Genomic DNA, 5,752 nt, shown 5'->3' with positions numbered 1-5,752 from the left:
AAATTCCATCTTATATGGAAGTTATGGCCGTTTTGGAAGTTGGAAATTTTCCAGACTTCCCTACTGAATTCCAAAAATTATTATTTTTTGTTTCTTAGATTATTCTTAAATGTTTAAGGTTACGAGATGTTACATTAGGCACAGTTGATATTCAACTAAACATCTCAAACTTGGATGGTATTAATATATTTCTGGAGGAATGTAGAATAATGTAAATGTTAATGTGCAAATGCTCCATCCCATAGACAACAAATTTTATTTCCATGTTATTTGATAGACATATTTAGTATATTCATGTCATAAAAAACATTCATACTGAATTGAAGTAATGCTGATATACATATTATTGAATTGTCCTTTTAATCTAATAATTTGTGAAGAACACGAAAAGGAAATCAATATGAAGATTAATCACTGTTCTCTAGTTGAAATTCTTCTTGTCAACACCCAACAAGAAAACAAATTAACTTAACAACAAAGCAGGTAATATCTTCATTTGCCTATTGGAAATCTCCTTTACCAAGCATATCCTTAGCATTTCCTATTTGATCAACAAAAGAATAGACTTAGCTAGTTATAACAAGAAAGTATACACAAACTATAAAAATGAAGTATAGATTCACGTTTAAGGCAATGAGAAATAATAATTAAATCTAATCGTGAGGTTTGCAAAACTTGGTGTCTGATCACTATGTTTGAGTGTCAAAGGATGTCCGAAAAGTTGCACTAAGTAGAGTCCTTTACATAGGTGTGAAGTGCACCACATCTAATGAGAGGAAGTCTACAAAGTGTTTTAGGAGAACTTCTCTTTCTTGTTACTCTTATCGTGTGTGAGGTATGATCTAATTCCATTCTAACTCGACGTTCTATGTTTCAGATCATGCCTCCTCATAGAGGTGATGCTAGCAATGGGAACACAGCTTCTACCTCCAATGATGAGTTCAGGAATTCCATACAGATGTCGGGTCACAGTATGACAAACCAGAACAATCCAGTTTATGCTCGTATTAATGCAAATGGTGGATAAGCATCAACAACGGTCTGTGACTTTGTTAGGATGAATCCGCCCGAGTTCTTAGGATCACAAACTAATGAGGATCCTCGGAATTTCTTTGATGAGATCAAATAGATCTTTGAGGTAATGCAAGTCAGCAGGAATGATCAGGTTGAATTTGCATCATTCCAGTTGAATGATATTCCTTATATTTGGTACACTCACTTGATGGAAAATAGGGGTGCAGAAATGAACTTAAGGAAGGGAAACATGACGGTTCAACAGTATCGACTGAAGTTTAACCAACTCTTCAGGGTTGTTGCTCACATGGTTGCGGACTCTAGGGCTTAGATGAATATATTCTTGTATAAAATGTCAGATTTGATGAAAATTGTATACAGAAATGTTATGTTACTGGAAGATGTGAACATCTCTAGGCTTATGACTCATGCTCAGTAGGTTGAGGGTGATAAGATTAGGGAACATGTAAAGGAGAATAAGAAGCCTAGGACTGGGAACTATGAGTATTCTAAGTAGAAATCGGGTGGTAGAAATCACTCGAAGAATCAACAGAAACTTTCATCTCCAAACCCTTCATCAGCTTGTGTTCCATCCTCCAAGAACAGGTATGACTAGAAGGTTAGAGCACAAGGCTCTAAGTTTCATGGAAGTGTTTCAGAAACCATGACTTACCCCACTTACCTTAATTGTGGTAAGAACCATAAGAGCGAGTGTCTCACAGGAAAATAAGGATGATTTGGGTGTGGTCAATTTGGTCACATGTTGAGGAATTGTCCTTCTAGACAGGGTCAAGGAGGTGGTAATGGTTGAGCTCAGTCTACAACTTCAGTAGCACTAGCAAGTTGCCCAACTCAGCAGGGTAACTTATCTTGTACAGAAGGCAGTCAGCGCCAAAAAAAGGTTGTGTACTCTTCAGGCCCGCCAAAATCATGAAAGTTCTCCTGATGTAGTTGCTGGTACGTTACGAGTATGTGACCTTGATGTTTATGCATTATTAGATCTAGGGGATACTCCTTCCTTTTTAACTCGTTAAATAGTAGTCCAATTAAGTATCAACCCAGAAACTCTCTCAGAACCTTTCTCAGTCTCTATTCCAGCTGGTGACCCAATTATAGTTAGACGGGTATACAGAAATTGCCCTGTCACAGTCACTCATAAGGTCCTCAGCAAATCTTGTATAGTTAGAAATGGTAAAATTCGACTTCATTTTAGGCATGGATTGGCTACATTCCTGTTATGCTTCAATCCATTGTAGAACTAGGATTGTTCGTTTTCACTTACCATATGAATTAATCTTAGAATGGAAGTGTAGTACCTTAGTGCCTATGGGTCTATTCATTTCTTACCTTAAGGCCAGAAAGATGATCTCTAAGGGTTATGTCTTTCATCTACTTCATATTAAGGATTCTAGCTCTGAAACATCAACTCTTTAGTCGGTTCTAGTAGTTTGTGAGTTTCCAAAAGTGTTTCCAGATGATCTTCCTTAGTCCCTCCCAAAAGAGATATCAACTTTAGAATTGATCTGCTTCCAGATATCCATCCTATTTCTATTCCTCCTTGTAGAATGGATCCAGCAGAGCTTAAGAATTTGAACGAGCAGTTTAAAGAACTTCTAGATAAGGGCTTTATCAGACGTAATATTTCACCATAGGGTGCACCAATGTTGTTTGTAAAGAATAAAGATGGTTCTCTCATAATATGCATTGACTATAGACAATTGAACAAGTTCAAAGTCAAGAATAAGTATCCCATTCCCAAGATTGATGACATTTTGACCAACTTCAAGGTGATAGCCATTTCTCAAAGACAGATCTCTGATGGGGTTATCATCATCTAAGTGTATGAGATAGTGATATTCCGAAAACAACCTTCAGAACTCGGTATGGTCATTATGAATTTGTAGGTATGTCGTTTGGACTAAACAATGCTCCTGCAACTTTCATCGATATGATGAACAAAGTGTTCAAGCATTACATGGACTTGATAATTATTATCTTTATTGATGATATTCTCATTTACTCTAGGAATGAGAAATAACATGAGAGTAATTTGAGAATTGTTCTACAGACTCTCAAGGATCGCCAATTATTTGCAAAGTTTAGCAAATATGAGTTCTTGTTGCTATCTATTGCTTTCCTTGGTCACATTGTATCTAGCGAAGGGATCCGAGTGAAATCATTGAATATAGAAGAAATTAAACAATTGCATATACATACCTTTTCTACAGATATTAGAAGTTTGTTAGGTCTAGCCGGTTATTATAAAAAATTCATGGAAGTACTTTCATCCATATCCTCACCATTAACTAGGTTAACTCAAAAGATGGTCAAGTTTCATTGGTTAGATGATTGTGAGAAAATCTTTGCAAAATTGAAACTAGATTGACTACAACTCATATCTTGACTCTACAAGAGCGTTCAGATGGTTATGTTATTTATTGTGATGCATCTAGAGTTGGACTACGTTGTTTGTTGATGAAGCGAGATAATGTTATACATTATACTTCTAGACATCTTAATGTTCATGTGTAGAATTATCCAACTCATGACCTCGAGCTTGAAGAAATATTTGCACTTAAGATATAGAGAGGCTAGTTGTATGGTGTTCATGTAGATGTGTTCACTGATCGTAAGAGCCTTCATTATGTGTTCACCCAGAAAGAGTTGAATCTTCTCAAGAGGAGATGGCTTGAGTTCCTTAAGGATTATAATATGAGTGTGCATTATAAACCTTGTAAGGTGAATGTAGTAGCAAATGCTCTTAGAAGATTATCGATGGGTGTTGTAGACCATATTGAGAAAGAAAAGAAGGAGCTAGTGAAGGATGTTCACAACCCTACTCGCTTGGGAGTTCGTCTCATGAGCATATCAGATAGTGGTGTAAAAGTTCAAAATGGGGCAGAACCTTATTAGGTAGTGGAGTTTAAGGAAAAGCAAGACAGTGATCCAATCTTGCTTAAACGTAAGAGTGCAGTCAACAATCAAAGAGTGAATGTTTTCTCCCGAGGGGGAGATGGTGTACTTCAGTAACAGGGCTAATTGTGTGTTCATGATGTGGGGGAATTGAGAAAGCATATTCTTGCAAAAGCCCATAACTCTAGGTATTCTATTCATCTAGGTGTCACTAAGATGTACCGCGATCTTTGAGAAGTCTATTGGTGGAATGGCATGAAAAGAGTATAGTAGATTTTGTGAATAAGTTCTTCAATTGCCTACAAGTCAAGGTAGAACATCATAAACCAAGAGGTATGACTCAAGAGATCGATATTCCTACTTGGAAGTGGGATGTGATCTATATGGATTTCATGACAGGGTTACCTCGTACTCGTAGACAGCATGACTCCATTTTGTGATAATTAATTGGATGACTAAGTTTTCTCACTGTTTGGCGGTCAAGACTACAAATTCGGCGGAGGTTTATGCCAAGATTTATATCTCATTTCTGGAAGTAATTTCTGAAAGTTCATGGTACTCAAGTTAACGAACAACATTTCATCCACAAATGGATGGACATGTAGAGCGTGGTATTTAGACCCCAGAGGATATGTTGAGAGCTTGTGTGATCGATTTCTAGGAATGTTGGGATGATCACTTTCCTCTAATTGAGTTCGCCTATAGTAATAGCTACCATTCCAATATTCATATGGCCCTTTATGAGGCTTAGTGTGGGCGTCGATGTAGATCTCCCGTTGGTTTGTTTGAAGTAGGTGAAGCAGCTTTGGTAGGGCCAGATTCAGCCCTTTATGCTATACAGAAAGTGCAACTCATTAGAGAGAGACTTAAGATAGCCCAGAGTAGTCAGAAATCTTACGCATATATAAGAAGAAGCGAACTAGAGCTCCAAGTTTATGATTGGATTTTCTTGAAATTGTGACCTATGAAAGTAATGATGAGATTTGGCAAGTAAAGGGAAGTTCATTCCTATATATGTAGGCCCTTACAAGATCTTGAAAAGGATTGGCAAGGTAGAATATGAGTTAGAGTCCCAATCAGAACTAGCAGTAGTGCATCCGGTCTTCCACATCTCGCTCTTGAACAAGTGTGTGGGTGATCCGGCCTTTGTAGTTCCATTAGATAGTGTGGTGGTGAAATATGGTTCCTCTTTAATTTTTCAGTCATTCATGCGTGAATTCAGTCTTAGAATCATGTTCCCTCAGTTTGTACTTGTATTTTCATCTTATTTGCATTTTCTCTGAACTCAATTAAGTCAAAAACTCAGTCCTCAGTGTTTAGTAGTAGGGATTGCAATTGTCTCCCTCTATTTAAGCTAGTTGAGTCTTTATTCGACGACGAATGTTATCAAGGGGGAGATAATGTAATACCCCATATTCAAAACATACCAAAAATCAGCTTTTCAAAAATTTGAAGGTATAATTGACGTTTACCATCGACAGACCGTAGCCTGACCCACAGCTCGTACTTCACATCCGTCGTTTGTGACTGAAACTCTCCCATGACATAACCCATAAAAATTGACTAAGTGTTGATTCATAGACATACCTATGGTCCATAAGTCATACTACATTCCGTAGCCTGTATTCGTCGATCAAGACCCCTTCTACCCACTCTCGTATAAGAACCACGATTGACCAGTACGGTACATAGATGGAACTACGGACCATATGTGGATATTAGCAGGAAGTTAGGAGGAAAATGTAGTTGGTTAAACTTCAAATTATCATAACTCTTCTCACAAAATAAACTAGGTGTCCTATGACATACTAAATCATATATAATT

The sequence above is a fragment of the Solanum lycopersicum genome, chromosome 11 (assembly GCF_036512215.1).
Source record: "Solanum lycopersicum chromosome 11, SLM_r2.1".
Lineage (NCBI taxonomy): Eukaryota > Viridiplantae > Streptophyta > Magnoliopsida > Solanales > Solanaceae > Solanum > Solanum lycopersicum.
This window is presented reverse-complemented; position numbering follows the sequence as displayed.